The following is a 16,855-nucleotide window of genomic DNA, read 5'->3' on the forward strand; positions in this document are numbered from 1 at the left end:
AAAACCTACCAAGTCTCTCTCTCTTTTTTTTTTTTTTTTTTTTGTTTCCTGTCCTGGGTGGGAAGGAAGCTACTGGAGCCATTTAATGGCTCTGAAGGGGAGCAACTAGAGAGGAAAGTGCCTTGGGTGTTCGAATATCCTGTTGAGTTAGTAAGCACACTTATTAGGGTCTTCTGTAGGTCACTAAAGTAGACCAGGCCAGTCCCTGTCGCCCTTCCTGAGAAGTCAAGGAATAAACAAACAAACTATAAAGCAGAATAAAATGTAAAGCAGTTGTTTTAAGTGCAATCCATAGAAAACCCAACGGCCAACATAAAGGGAAGAAAAGTATTGCTGGAAGACATAGCAGTCAGGGAGGCTTCTCAAAGGAGATGGCCCTTAAGCTGAAACTTTGAAGGTTGAATATATAGAGGTGATGAGGATGAACTGGGTGGGGTATTTTACACACAGGCTTATGAATGTAGACGTAGAAGGAATTGTGCACATGATGACAAACTCTCATTTTAAAGACAAGATAGAGAACTAGAGTGGTTAGGGCCGAAAGCAAAGACTAGCAAGTGGAGGCACTGTGCTGGCTGCGTTAGCTGGAAGGAAGGGTAGGCTTCTGAGGTGGTGGGGACCTGGTGGGGAGATACAGTTGGAAAGTTCGGGCCAAATAACAGAAGACCAGCACATTAGAATAGAACTGAACCTCATTTTGTGGGTAGTGAGGGGCCACGTGGTAACTATCAGACTAGAAATGCTTTGATGAAAGTGGCGTTTTAGGAAGCTAAGTCTGCAGTAGCAGACAGAAGAGGGAAATGGAGGCAAGTGGAGCATTTAGGAGGCTGTTACAGTGACCCATATGTGAGACGATCGTTGTCCTGGGATGGTAGCTGTGGGCCACATGTAGGAGACATTTTAAAGGAAGGACTCACAGAATTTGATGACAGATTGGCTATGGGGTAGAGGGGGAAAAAAGGCTAACAGGTGAATTCCCCACCTCCCCAGGATATTAAGATAGATTAAAAAATATTTTAAATAGGAAACATATTTCAGGACAAATTTTTTCCATAAAATATCTCCTTTCAAAATTTTTTTCATGGATCTAACCTAAATAAAAGGTAAATTTATCACATGAACATAGACCTAATTTCATATAAGCCTCTTTCTCCCCAAAATCAATAATGATAAAAAGTAATTGTCTATTTAGAGTCTGCTTTAAAAAATTTTAATCCCCTTAAATTTACTTCATGCTCGCCATGCAAAAATATTGCACAGGGAGAAAAAAAACAGATGTCCTGCACTGACCCTTTGGTTGGCCCCATCCATGTGGTGACGGTTGGGGAAATCTCAATTCTATATATAGCTCAGTATCAGAAATCCTGCTTTATGAATTTTTTTTTTTTTTTTGAGATGGAATTTCACTCTTGTTACCCAGGCTGGAGTGCAATGATGTGATCTTGGCTCAGTGCGACCTCCACCTCCCAGGTTCAAGAGAGTCTCCTGCCTCAGACTCCTCAGTAGCTGGATTACAGGTGCCTGACACCATGCCTGGCTAATTTCTGTATTTTTAGTAGAGATGGGGTTTTACCATGTTAGCCAGGCTGGACTTGAACTCCTGACCTCAGGTGATCCACGTGCCTCAGCCTCCCAAAGTGCTGGGATTACAGGTGTGAGCCACTGCTCCCAGCCCTAGGATTTTTAAAGAATAAACCGATTTTCAATATAAAACACAGAAGAACCAAACTCTAACTCTTCCAATATGGTTACATAATTAGGAAAGGAAATAGGAAATGTCCCACTTGCCACTTGTTTCTACTAGCATGATGGAAATGGCTACAACAACCTGCATGAAGTTGCTTACATTTTTTTAGAAGGAAAACAGAATAGAACCCTTCTAGTTTCCTGATGGAGGCTCCTGCTCATAACCTCCCATGGGTTCAGTCAATTCCTGGACTAATGTATTTTGGTATTGCACACCACCATTAAAATGAATTTTAGAACTTTCACAAATCAAGCTTTCAGGTCACTTTTCACTTCTAAGATTTGTCACCTTAATGCATACCGAGATAGGATGCACCAACAGTGCACATTTCAGATCTCCTCAACCTCCGTTATTTTTCCCTTCTCTGGGAGGGATATCCTGTGTACTCAAACAGTTTCACAGCTGGTAGAATGCTGATGGGAACTTCATGCGTGTTACCAGCACAAGTGCTGTCAGGAAGAAACCAAATGTCAAACTGAGGTATATAGAAGTCACCATAAATATGTCTCTGCATGTTTCCCATCTGGGAAAATAGATTTCAATTTTGACAAGAAGCTGGGATTGCCCTGTGGGCACTGTGTTTTAAGCAACTCCTTTCAATTCACTAAGTAACTTCATTACCCTGTTAGGGGGACAAAAACACGACTGCTGTTTCAAGGTGTGAATTTATTATCTCTTCACACTTCCTTTCTTGTTTCTATACTGTCTAATCCTGTGTACGATTGTTTGGGGGGAATTGTCCCATATTGTCAAAATCCTGTCCAGCAGCCCTGTGATCAGTCTGAGCATTGAAGATGTGTGCTGGTGGGACACTCACTGCTAAACAGCACCTTGCCTGTGTTAGAGGTCACCACGCGTATCTCAGGGAGGAAAATCTGATCTGTGAGGAGGAACTTGACTTTCTCCTGAAATATTTCTGTGGTAGTGAAAATGGCATTAGTAGCTGGCATCACTCATGCTATATGCTGTACATGTAGTTCTAATCCTGACATGACGCGAGGTGTTAGTTTGCATTTCCGTCTTTATTTTTTTAAATCCCAGTTCCATTGTAAAGCCAAAATGGAATGACTGGAATTCCAAAAGACTTCAGCTTATGAACTTGGTTTTATTTTGGTTATGTAATATTGGGAATCAGATAATAGTCAGAATAACTGCCTGGGTGTTAATGAGGATAATTTCTCATTGAAGGAGAAGTTTGAGAGTATAACTGGTGAATATTCTGAATAAAAATTAAAGGACATATTAAAATATTGTTTTGACCTTAACTTTTATAAAAAAAGGATTTTCAAAAAGTTAACTGCATGGTTGCCAAAATATATATAATGCAACCTGAAACATAATTTTACAGACATCTTTATGCACTTGAATACTAAAATCACAAAGCACTGGCCATAAATCCTGTTATTCAACCTACTAAACAGCTCTTATTTCAGAACAGCTTATATATAATATTATTCACAGAATCTCTCACCTGCAAAGGGTGAGGATAATGCTGGCTTTCTCTGCCAAATGTGAAAGTCCAGTAGGAGCCAGAATCTCTGCACACCACAGGTGTACGAACGTTGCAGTCGGAGAGCAAGTATATGAGGGTAGCAGAAGTCTCATTGGCTCACCTATCTTGTTAGAAAATTTGGAAAATAAAAAATTTTGTGTTTTGATTCCTGTGAAAATAGAGCCTGAATTTGAAAGGCCTTTTTTAATACCACAGATTAAACATAGCACATAAACTCCCTTGTTATATTTATAAATAGTTCAATTCAGTTTTCGTGGGTGCTTTTGGCAGGGCCGTTAAGGCTAATCACATATATGATGACAACTCATTTTATGTTGCCCAGGCACCAGATGACAATTAATTTCCAATGACCACTTTATAATTAAATCCTTTTTGTTTGTCTGTTTATAAATAAACCTGAAAATCTATTTACATTTAATTAACACTTCAGTTAGCCAGTCTAAAACCTATAAATGTAGTGACTCTTAATGATCCATTACAGAGATGCTACTTTAGTTTTCCTTGACTTGTAAAACTTTCACAAACAGATCTGCAAATGAATTACCTCCATCTGCTTTCCCTGCAGCTGCAAGAGGGCTATGTTAAAGAACGTTTTCCTCCTTCCTCCTTCTCTGCTTTTCTTCCAGCTCTAAACATTTTTGTTTTCAAGCCTACCTAGCTGCTCTTCAGAGGGTAGCCCCTTCTCTTAAGGAGTTTCCAAACTTTAGAGTCAATCTCCAAAAATGTTTAAAACACCCTTTGCTGTCATAAATCAGACATAATCTACCTTGCACAAATCGGTGAAGAAAGCATTTCCATCTCTGCCAGCAACTCAGTAACAGACCCTTCAAAGAAAGAATCTTTATAAATTGAGCAGTAAAATGCAACAGTTTGAAAGTGAATTTTAATTTCTAAAGCTGAAATAAAACCTTTCTCAGCCTTATCTACCCTCTACAAGTAATTTATAGCTCCTGTTTTGAGTATACAACAGGGATATGAAAGGGTACAAACGCGGCTCCCAAAGATATTTTCTTAGCTACACCTTCAAAAGCAAGGCATGAGGAGTGTTAGTTCTACAAAGACAGCCAAGCATCAAGCTATGCTCACTGTCATCTGTCAGCCGTACAATAGCAGCATTGATAGGACAGCAACAACTGGCTTTGACAAGTGTGCCGTGCTAGCATTCCATTCAAAACTGTGCTAAAAGAGAGAGAGGGAGAGAAGCATTCAATGTGTTTTACTTTACCTGAAAAAAAAACTGCTTTTCTTGTGGCTGCTGAAAATGAATTCCTCCTTTTCCTCCAAAGGCAAAGTAGTTCTATTGCCTGCGACTCTCACTTGGAGAAGACCACACAGCTCCAGCAAGGCAGCCTTCCTTCTCTTAATCCCCACTTGAATGTGATGACACACACTAACCCCAACCATCTGTTGAAACACGTCCTCAAGCACTCAGCACAGTGGTGTGTCAAGACAGGCTGCCCAATCCAATTGCTGGGGCTGGGTGTCTCTTACGGATTGGGGGCTGAGGGCAGGGCTGAAACTGGAGGTCTGAGAACTCCCAGTCAAGTAACCTGAGATTTTCGGAGAGAAAGGACTGCTATAAAAAGAGGAGAAGTGGGAGGTGCTACAGAGAAGGTGGAGGGAATGAATTATTCTGATGGCCAGTTGTGCGTTACTTTTCACAACTCCTTGTGCTCCCCCTGCGACGATGGGGACCCTCAGTAGGAGGCACAGAAACCCTAAAAATCTTTTACTGCCCATCTGTGCAAGGGCATTTCTTCTCAGCAAAACATTTTCCCTTCCATAGGAGATAAAAGGTTCATCTTGACTCGCTGATACAGGGTTAATGTAGGAGTAGTTTGCACTGAAATGTGACATCTACATTTTGAAATCTAAACTCCTACCTTCCTTTGATTAGATTGTGGCTGCCTCCAACATTCCTGGCAGGGAGGGGATGGGGGCGCAGCTAAGAGCAGAAACTTCTCTATTCCCACACACAGCTCCTCACTGTTTGCTACAGGCTGAACTTCAGAAATACTCAATGAAAATCATTTTCGTTTCTACGCATGTAAAATAGCAGGAGCTCCCATAGATAAAGGTGGTTTTTTAAATCACTTGCTGCTTTCACAGACATCTCTTTGTAAAAGCAATTTGGTACCAGAGGACTGCACTCTGTCATTGATTATTTTTATTGGCTTCTAGTTAATTGCACTTATAATGTCCTTATAGCTCAAATAGCTCATTAACATTTTTGCTTTGAAATGTTTTCAATTTTTGGTCATTTCAATACCTCCTTCTTATGTGCATTTNTTGGTTTTCTGAACTGTTTTATAAAACTAAGTACTTTGATAGCAGTCTGAATCAGAAAATGGCTATACTTGTTACAGTTCTTTAAGATGATACCTGGAAATCAATTAATTGCCACAAATCTCGCAATTTCAAAAATTCCATCAGACTTCTAAGGAATTTTGATAATCTGAAAGAGAAAATAGGAATTTTAAATATTATCAACTCCTTGACAGTGTCTATGGGAAGCCAACATTTTAAATATTGTACCTTCTGAATTTCTTTGAACTGGGAGGGGGATTGCTTAAACACACACGCGCGCGCACACACACACACACGCACACACACACTCTCTCTCTCTCTCTCTCTCTCTCTTAAACTTATCTAAAGCCTTAAAACTTAGACTATAAAATAATTATCTAATACTTGGAGTGCCAGTATTACAAAGAGGATTATTCCAGTTTCTAGCAACTTTGACTTGTCTGGCTTGTATTTTTTTCAGAAATTCTTGTGTGGAATTATATTAAAATACTTAAAAATTATTCCTGGTGCAATTTTCTGAAGCACAAAATTAGAAAACTAATTTTTCTACAGTGCATTTTTTTCTTGTAACTGGGTTATGAGGAAGAAGGAGGAAAAAAACCAAGAATCAGAAGTTAGAGCCCTGATTGATTCATTTGCTCAATTTCTTCTCAGAAGTGATTATGAGGTGTCTGGTCATAATATATTGTGTATTCACTAAACTACTCCTAATCAGCTAAGTCCAGATACATAATCAACACAAACATTTTCAACAATGGCAAGTGGCACAACAGGGCTCAAACTTCCCTTGGGCATCATAAAATTTTTAATAGTGCCAATTATTGTAAGGTTTTTTTTTTCCTGTTTTGACGGGAGGGGGGGTTAATCCAACCAGACCCATGTCTGGAAATCTGGATTACCTCAACTGCATAGATTTTGAAGACCCCAGGGACAGTATTAAGGTAGTTTGCATTCTCTTAAACTGTAAATTGTGTTACAAAAGTAAAACCTAAGAAACTGTAAAGATGTCAAATCAAGAACCTTTATCAACGCTGTGCTTGTAACACACCGTCTAGCAGGCATTCCCAAATGGGCCTGGTTCTGACCTACATTATTTTTTAAAGTGCTTTTTAACATGGACATTTTATTCTATTATTAATTGTAGACCTTTTCATTAAATCCCAGTCAGTGCTTCTCTTTTATTAATAGCTTCAGCTATTTACACGATTTAATGCTTACTTTAAAATAAAAAAATACAAGGATGCAATTGATGTGGCTGTTCGCTATAATCTTAACACTTGCTTCTACAGTAGTAGAAAATGCTACCTTTGGAAAGTATTGTAGGACCGAGTCTACAAAGTCACATTTTTCGTTGTTGTTCTGAAATGCTTTTGTCAGGGAAAATCAACTCAAACAAAAACCTGAAGCTGGTGCTGCAGGATAAGGTCCCAGCTCCCCTTCTCCCTGTAGCCTGCTTTTGTGCTCAGCAGAGTGTCAGTTTAGAAGTTAAGAATTTTCCATTACTTCCCTTCCTTTCTCCTTGCCATCTGCAAACAGTTTATTTTTTAAGGAAAAAAAAAGTGAAATTGATTCTGTCTTGAAAGATCTCAAACTAAAATACAGCACATTCGAAAAGATGATATGCCAAATTTTCAAGTCACATCCAGCAGGGTGAGGTTGTGCAGAGTGAAGTGCTTCATCGTAAGAATTAAGTCAGGACACTCCTAAAATGAAAGATTAATTGAAGGTAACGGTGATATTGAAAAATAGCCCCTCCTATTCTGTTCCCACAGTTAAAATGTCCCTTTACTTATTAGCTCCAATTAGTTTCCATGGTAACCGACCAGCCCTTGTAAACCCCGCACTCTGAGCTTCACTCATCTTTGTCTAGACTGAGCTCACCAGCCTTCTTCCTCCACAGATGGCAGTTTAGCTGAGTCTATATCTATATATCATTTGCACACACATAACTGGCACGTAAGTGCCTACGTTCACTTTATTACTTGCACAATGGTGGCCAAGGGAGAATGGAAGTGGCATTTAATCCCCCAGCTACAACGCGTGCATCTGCTGCCACACTAATTTTTCCCCCTCTTGGTTATTGTTTCTTCCAGTCTTGTTCTATTATCAGCTGTTTGCTGCTCGTAATTTCTTTTCAGGGAAGCCAATACAGTATAATAAAAACCTCATTAAACAGAAACACCTATCAGCCTCAGAGAAAGCCCTAAACTACCCCTTTTTGTGTAAAGAATCATTAAACTGAAAAAGAAAAACCACTTGTTTGTCATGCTTGAAAAAAAGAGAATAAAGCTAACATAAAGGTTTACCAAGCCAGGGGGCTAATACGAAGATTTAATGTGCTTAGGACACCGTGGTTCTTTCCCCCTTGAGCTGTCTGTTGGCCAAGAATCCCTACTTGAGCACAGTAAACAAATGATCAGGGAGGCAGAGAGAGCCGGCCCCTCCACACACTTGGTGGGAGAGAGGTGACGGGGACCTGTGGCATCTTAGTGGTCACAGTCTGCTCTGTGCCACGGTGCCCATGAGGACCAGCAATGCTGCTGGATTCCCCAGAAGTCAGCTAGTGCGAGTACGGAAGAATCAGATGTGGAGTGCAAAGGGCCTTAGGCAAATGCTTGAAATTGTGAGAACTAAGCAAGCCCAAGCCATGGGTTTTTATAGTTTGTGCTGATTTTAGCTCTTTGGACACAACTCACTTTTAATTCGGTGTTATTTTGAGGTAAACCATCCCTTACTTATAAGAACTGGGAAGATGTCAAGCTTAAAAAGCCAATCTTTTGTGATGGTCATATTTAATCTTGGTAAAAGTAAGTCAAAATGGTACCATTAGATTTCTCCTTTTTGTATCACCTCTGCTTACCACCATTTTTCCAATATGCAAATAATGATTGCGAATAAGAGTCCCTCAATTACAATGATGGTATGTTTTATTCTTTTTTCTTATTATTAATGAGAGACGGCTGTAGTTTTATTCCTAAAATAGTTTCTGAGGGTGGCTTCTGAGTTCATCTGTAATGTAAATATTAGGAATAGAAAAGAAAAAGTTCTGATCAACAATATTACATCTGATAGGATAAAGGAAACTGTGAAGCTCCTTATACTGTCACATTCTTCTTCTTCTTTTTTTTTTTTAATGATTCCTAACTCTAAGCAATATTTCTTAGGTTTTGACCTTTAAGTAAATGACAAATGACATCTAAAGTTCCACGACACCAGAAGCATGTATAACTGTTAGCTCATTGCCATTTTTATCATAAAGTGTCTGTAGTTACACAATAAATCTTGTAACTTGGAACATCTTGCATATCTAAATTACTCAAGGCTACACAACTTCCAATATTCTCTTATTCTCTTCCAACTAAACTTTACGGCCTTTATTCACATTGAACCAAATCATTCTCAGAAAGAGAAGGGAAATTATTGCATGTTAAATGAATTCACGTGCTATGTAGCAAGCGTTAGACTTGCTCATGTTTGCAATGACTGCATAGCTACATGGGAGGTGGCACTGGAGCCAGTGGTAGTGTTCATACCAGACAAATAGTTTTCTCACTGAAGCGAAGTTCCCTCCAGGAAGTACAAGCCTAAAGCATGCTGAAAAGGGTTGTGTAGATGCATTGTGAATAATTTTGGGAGGACAAGGCTGGGTGGTAAATCACTTAGGATAAAACAGTGACCCACACACGGAATAATTTAATGAAAGATGATAGATTTAATAGAACCGTGACAAATAGGATAGTAAAATTTTTAGGAATCTATTCTGAATTCATGTTTGTAGAAATTAGTATTTGGGGCATTGGGCTTCTGTCTTCATTTTAGCATATAATTAAATCTATGAGGCATAGTAATAGAACATATGGATATCAAGTAAGAGGAAAATGCGAATTTCAGCAGTGGAATTGAGGTTTTGTTTGATATACCTGGAGGTAGGGTTGAGGATATTTGAGATGTATATACCCTAAACCTAATGAGTCAAATAATTATCTTTCATTTGTAATAGATACATTCCCTAGTTAAGGTGAGTAGTATGAATGAAAGTAGAAAACGGAATGGAGCCATGAGTATCACACATGTCTAGCAAATGCAGTCGAATTTTGCTTTTGGAAGGAATAATAGACAAAATCAAATTTCCTTATTTTAGAGAGGAGCAAAGTGAGGCCCAAGAAGGTATAAGCATAACATCTGAGTCATTGGTAGAATTAGGAATACACCCCAAGATTTAATCCGTTAGCTCATATAGCTTCCCCTCAATAACAACATGTACTTTTATTAGAAACAATATTCAGAACAGCAAAGACTTTCTTAAACTGGAGTAGTTATGTTTTCTTGGTGCTATAGAATTTGAGAAGTCTGTGCGAATTTAGATGTACAATTTAGATATGCAGTATTTCTTCTTTTTTATGTCTTTATGTAGTATTTCTTCTTTAAGCCATCAGAATGCTTAAAAGTCATGAGAATTGTTAGGCAGATGTAATCATAAACACAACAGAGCTTTAGTTAATAACTATTGGATAATGTGATTTTTTCTTATAGTTATGCTTACTGTATAAAGTAGACCCCAGGGGATACATCACTCCCCTTTCTTACTTTTATGTATTTTTTTCAATATTTAGGATTCAAGGCATTGGGATTTCTCAGTGAGATTAATGCTATATAGACTTTGGAAGAGACGAACATCTCATCCTGAACTGAAAACTTTTCTTGCTAGACAATTAGAATATAAGGCAGGAACGTGTCCCTTTTATTCACCCAATGTCTGGGAAATTAAAAAGGCATATTGCTCGTTAACCAGGATAGAGTTTTAAAAAGTAACACTGCTTTTCTGATATTTATTTGAAATTTTTAAATGTAAAGGTAAGTCTCTGATGAGTTGAAGAAAGAAAAACTTTAGCAGTAAAATCATCATCATTGAACCAACACAGCAGAAGATAACAGAAAGATGGATACAAAGGGCAAAAGAAATACTATTAAAACAACACACAAACAAAAAACTGTTAGTGAAAGAAAAAGAGGAGAGGGAAAAGTTTCTTTCTTTTAGGTCTCAAAGCCAATTTATTTTAAAATCTTAAAACTCTTTGGGAACAGAAACTGTGTCTTATCATCTTTGCAGCCTTTCTCTCTAAAGCACAATGGGTTTACATGATAGGTCTTCAACAAAAGCTTCCCATGTTAGTGGGCTGCTTGTCTTGGGAGAATTTACACGTGCTGCTTCTGGAACGACATGTTCAGCTTGTCTAAAAAGATTAAGTAACTTTTGAAATCAGTTTGCTGTAGGCTCTTACTTCTGAGTAAACTACTTGCTAAGTATATAGCTCTTCAGCAGCAGAATATACTTGACATACTTTCCTTTCTCATTTTAAGGAAGGTAATATTTGTCTAGTACACTCAACACTATGGGGAAGTAAGTACCTATGTAAAAGTTTCTGAGTAACAGATGGAAAACAGCTGCCCACTCAAACTTACTACTAAATACCATCTTTACCAAGAAACCAGGGCTTACAGATGTTTAAAAAATGTTCGTTTCCATGAGTATATAGATGTTCTTTGAATAAGCCGCAATGTTTGGTTGCTTACTCAATAGGCCAATGTATTCTTGCAAGCTAAATAAAAGCTTGGATTTTGTTAGCTTCTTTTAGGGAGATATCCTACACATTGACGTTATGAACCTATCTGTATGGTAGTCACTCTTACTCATCACACACTAGGATACGCTGAGAAACAACTTTACAAAATAGAAAACTGATTTTTTCTCTTGATAGTTATAAAATGTAGTTTGCTTATTATTTTGACAACCATGATTTTTTCAGACTGTCAAAAGGGCAGTGACAATAATTTTGCAGTTGCTTTTACAGGCAGATTTGTCAAGTATTTTCCAACAAACTTAAAAAAAATTACACCCCTAAGCGAGTGTGAACTCTTTCTTATGTTAAATAGCTCTTTCTAGTTCAATAAAAGCTTTGGTTTCAAGTCTAAATATGTCAGAAGCTAAAGTTGAAGTAGTTTATTTCCCCTCTGCTTTGCATCAATGCAGATTTTTAATTAATGGTTTAATTGCCTTTAATGTCATCAGTTACAATGTTAAAGCCGGAAACTGTAAGACAATACAGCTTTGAGGTTCATTACCATGGTTGTTATTTATTTTGAAAACAAACAGAATTAATCTAAAACATCTATTCTCTAAAAGAACTTTTTGGATTTTATTTTTTAAATGTATTAATTTTCTCCTGCTGAAGGAAACCTTGCAAAGATTGACATATCCTTTAATGGATTATAAAGATATTGTTTTTTATTCCTGACCATTTATTCCCCTGCATATCCCCCCAAAATAACTGTTTCTTCTTTCAAATTTTTTACCATAACAAAAAGAATAATAGCTAATGATTTTGAAGCTCTCACTATAAATGAGACTTTTTAATGTATTTAGCCAAGTTAATTTCATTAACTATCACAATACTCCAATAAGGAAGGTCCTAATATGATCTGTATTTTACAGACAAGAGAACCAAGGTTTAGAAATATAAAGTGCTTTACTTAAGGTCGAACATCTGGCAAGAAGCTGAGCCCGGAATTGAACTCCTACCTTCAGGGTTTATATCACTAACCAATATGTCCTTTTTAAACTTTCTAATTCCTGTTTATGAAAATTTTGGTGGTGAAGCCATTATCAAAAGTCGCTGCTACAGCCTAACTGCCCTCATGTTTATTTGTATGATTATAAAGTAAAAGGGAGAGGTTTATGCAAATTATGGAAATAACTCCCCATTTTTGCACTGAAAGGAGAGGCACAGGTGAACCCTAAAGAAGAGTTTTCCTATAACGATCTGTATCTTGCATTCAATGGGAGGGGTCCCATTTCTGCACAACACCAGCCCAGTGAAACTGGAATGCTTGGATCCAGCAGGTGCTTAGGTGATAATAAATAGCATGGAGACAGGAAAGTCTACCTATTTGCCCTTGAGAGCCCTACAGTGTGGCCTTGGTTGCCTTTCATTTCTCTAACCATCTACATTTTTTGCAGGGACTACTAGCTACATGTATTTGACTTTTAAAAATAAAGCAAATATCTCCATGGCAGTCTTAATCATTTCCAATTCCTTTGATTAATCCCAAGGGAAATTAAGTTGGCCTCCATTACTTTCTCAGAACAATGTCATGAGTTCTAGTACCCAAAACATGTTTGATATCAGTTTAAACTACTGTGAACTCAATGATGGGATTAGAAATTAGATTTAAAAGCAGCCAAAGGGTAAAGGGTTGCAGCCTTTTTAAAAAACACTGTCTGCAGCTTTATTTTTTTTCTCAGAATTATTTTAAAAATAATTTGTCAGTGGGCAAATTATAATTTGTCACTGGGCTTAAGTTTGTAATCCCAGCACTTTGGGAGGCAAATTATAATTTGTCACTGGGCTTACGCTTATAATCCCAGCACTTTGGGAGGCCGAGGTGAGTGGATCATGAGGTCAGAAGATCTAGACCACCCTGGCCAAAACGGTGAGACCCTGTCTCTACTAAAAAAAAAAAAAAAAAATTAGCCACACGTGATGGCATGTGCCTGTAATCACAGATACTCAGGAGGCTGAGGCAGGAGAATAGCTTGAACCCTGGAGGCAGAGGTTGCAGTGAGCCGAGATCATGCCACTACACTCCAGCCTGGGCAACAGTTCGAGGTTCTGTCTTTAAATAAATAGTCGAAATAAGTTTAAAAAATTTCATATGGTACTCTACCTACCACTTTTATTACCCTGTCAATACCACCTAGGAAATGAATTTAAGTTGCTTATTTTCCTCAGGAAAAGTCTTCATTTTTCATAGTCTCCTTTATTGACCAAATTTTTTAAAAATTGCTTTCCCAAAAGAAAATATATCTGAGACACAATTTTTTTTTTTTTTTTTGAGACGGAGTTTCGCTCTTGTTACACAGGCTGGAGTGCAATGGCGCGATCTCGGCTCACCGCAACCTCCGCCTCCTGGGTTCAGGCAATTCTCCTGCCTCAGCCTCCTGAGTAGTTGGGATTACAGGCACGCGCCACCATGCCCAGCTAATTTTTTGTAGTTTTAGTAGAGACGGGGTTTCACCATGTTGACCAGGATGGTCTGGATCTCTTGACCTCGTGATGCACCCGCCTCGGCCTCCCACAGTGCTGGGATTACAGGCGTGAGCTACCGCGTGAGACACAATTTTTAAAGTATCTCGATGGACTTAGGAAGGTACACTTTAGCATTTGAGCATGAAGTTGTTCACAGTTTTTTTTTTTTTTTTTTTTTTTAGACAGAGTTGCTCTGTCACCCAGGCTGGAGTACAGTGGTGCAATCTCAGCTCATTGCAACTTTGTCCTCCAGGGTTGAAGCGATTCTCCTGCCTCAGCCTCCCCAGCAGCTGGGACTATAGGCCTGCACCACCATGAGCGGCTAATTTTTGTATTTTTAGTAGAGAGGAGGTTTTGCCGTGTTGGCCAGGCTGGTCTCTAACTTCTGATCTCAAGAGATCCGCCTGCCTTGGCCTCCCAAAGTGCTGGGATTGCAGGTGTGAGCCACTCTGCCAGCTGAATGAAATATTTTCTACAAAGAGTCTTGTGAATAAATTTAGGGTTTTTTTTTTTTTTTTGGAGGAGGTAAGTTAAAATCAAATAAATCAGTAGACTTGAATTCAAGAAACATTTATGTTTAGAAAAAAGCTCTTACAGGGTATCTGCTGATAGAAAGTTCCAGATGTCCCACACGCGGAAAGCTCAAAAAGGAAGGAGAGGGTTCCAAATCCCTATATTCTGATCATCTTTCACAACAGAAACATCAATCGAGTATTTGTATTTTGTAAACTTGGAAAGCAAAAATCTTTAAGAGGACAACTTAGTGTATTTTATTATTGCCTTAAATGCTACTGTTAGCTACTCTTTAGTGTATTATGTAATCACAATTATCAGACACTAGGCTCAAAGAGTCAGAGTCTGTTTGTCATGGGTAGTAGCCATGGCTGCAAGACAGGAAATCAATCAGGAGAGAAATATAGAATTAAATAGAAAAACACACTGGGCTCTATATTAATTAGGGCTGTCCTCATTAAAATAAATTCAGTATAATATCAAGCTCAAAATAGAAACCCAGCCTTCTAGGGGAGAGAGAAAAGGGCTGCTTAGACAGTCTTTAATGAAGGGACATTTGGTGTTTGAAATTGTCTTGGTGCTTCCCCTCATCCACACTCTAAGTCTCCAAATTTGAAGCCCTGAGAATCGCTGTGAAAACCTTGGAATTCTGGCCAGGTATGGTGGCTCATGCCTCTAACCCCAGCACTTTGGAAGGCCAAGGTGCGTGCATCATCTGAGGTCAGGAGTTCGAGACCTGCCTGGGCAACATGGTGAAACCCCGTCTCTACTAAAAATATAAAATTAGCCAGGCATGGTGGTGCATGCCTGTAATCCCAGCTACTTGGGAGACTGAGGCAGCAGAATCACTTGAACCCGGGAGGCAGAGGTTGCAGTGAGCTGTGATCATGCCACCGTGTTTCAGCCTGGATGACAGAGTGAAAATTTGTCTCAAAAAACAAAAAAACAAAAAACCTTGGAATTCTATATGATCTAAGAGTTGTAAGGTGGAAATTTGGAGGACTGATCTTAACAGAAAACTTTTAGCATGGTTGACTTCTATTTTTTTTTTTTTTTTTTTTTTACAGTGTCTTGCTCTGTTACCCAGGCTGGAGTGCAGTGTCACTGTCTCAGCTCACTGCAACTTCTGCTGCAACCTCTGCCTTCTGGGCTCAAGCGATTCTCCTGCCTCAGCCTCCCGAGTAGCTGGGACTACAGGTGCCCGCCACCATGTCCAGCTAATTTTTGTATTTTTAGTAGAGACAGGGTTTCACCATATTGGCCAGGCTGGTCTCATACTCCTGACCTGGTGATCTATAATAGGTGTAGTTTTAGAAATAAAAAAGTACTCGCTTGTTATTCCTCAGAAAATAAATTCCTAACTCATGATGAGGATATTGGAGCTAGCATGGAAGAGTCACAGCAAGGAGGGTAGGGATGGCGGGTGAGGCAGGAAGGGAAGTGGAAAGGCTGAAGATAAAATCTTTATCCCCATTTAGAATCAACCTTATCACTAAGCAAGCAAACACACTTAGATTTCTTGTAACATATTTAGTACTGCATAATTTAGTTAAAGTACACATCAATCAGGCTTCTGACACTTGTCTCAAAGATAACCATATTTATAACATCCTGCCTTTGGGAAAGGGTTTTCATAGTTTCTAGACATCAGGAATCCAAAGTGACTTAGGACACTCTGTGTTTTCTATATTATTCATGCAAGATTTAAAACTATAAATTAGCCTAAAGTTCATGTTAGCAATACACTTTATACATATTCAGGTAGTTCCCAAAGTCTTGCTATATACCCTTGAAAATTAATGCACTTTGAATTTATAAATATTCAGGCAGTTTCCAAACTCTTTCTATATACCCTGAAAATTAATGTGCTTTCTCATCTCTCTTAGCTTTCTTCTTTAGCTCTCACCTCTGCAGTAGTGTTTGGGGACCAGATTTTGCGGACCCCTGCTAGTGATGAAGGAGAATACAGGTTGGGGTAAAGTTCCTGGCACAATAAAAAAAAATGAGGCCAGGTACAGTGTCTCACCTGTAATCCCAGAGCTTTGGGAAACAGACAGGAGGATTACTTGAGGCCGGGGGTTCGAGACCAGCCTGGGCAACATAGCGACACCTAGTCTTTGCAAAAAAAATTTTAAAAGTTAGGTCATGGTGGCTTGCTCTTGTAATCACCACAATGGCTTTCTGTACTTCTAGCATGAAATTAGTTTTTCTCTCCAATCATCATGAACTGCCAAGTCCAAATCAAACCTGTAACTAAGACTATGTCTCCTCCCACCTAGTTGAGCTCTCTAAGTCATCATGACACCGGGTTACTCAGGAGGCTGAGGTGAGAGGATTGCTTGAGTCCAGGAGTTCGAGGCTGCAATGAGCTATGATTGTGCCACTGTACTCCAGCCTGGGCAACCGAGTGAGACCCTGTCTCCAAACTCAAAAGAAAAAAAAAAAAGGAGATTACTATAAACTAATACATCCTTGTGGTATATATTAAGTATTTACATTTGAAAATTTGTGCTTGTGACCAACAGATGTATAATGCAATATAATTGTTTCACTCACATTGTGATTATAAGATTTGTTAGATATAATAATTTCTATTGCACAACAGGGAGCATGGGCTAGAAATAGGACATGTTTAAGTTCAGTGACAAATGTCTTTTTCTGGATCTTTCAGAGTACCTCTGGGTCAGC

At 38.7% G+C, this 16,855-nt stretch overlaps 1 protein-coding gene across 2 annotated transcripts in view; it reads right to left on the reverse strand.

Moving 5' to 3' along the window:
• The window catches only part of SULF1 (sulfatase 1), a 197,138-nt gene extending 192,326 nt beyond the window's left edge, over window positions 1–4,812 (reverse strand). For both annotated transcript variants that reach the window (XM_017544777.1, XM_017544802.1), the window contains exon 1: window positions 4,486–4,812. The gene's annotated coding sequence lies outside the window, so the exon portion shown is untranslated. The remainder of the gene's footprint in view (window positions 1–4,485) is intronic.
• Between the last annotated feature and the right edge of the window lie 12,043 nt (window positions 4,813–16,855).

The sequence above is a fragment of the Cebus imitator genome, unplaced genomic scaffold (assembly GCF_001604975.1).
Source record: "Cebus imitator isolate Cc_AM_T3 unplaced genomic scaffold, Cebus_imitator-1.0 Scaffold9, whole genome shotgun sequence".
Lineage (NCBI taxonomy): Eukaryota > Metazoa > Chordata > Mammalia > Primates > Cebidae > Cebus > Cebus imitator.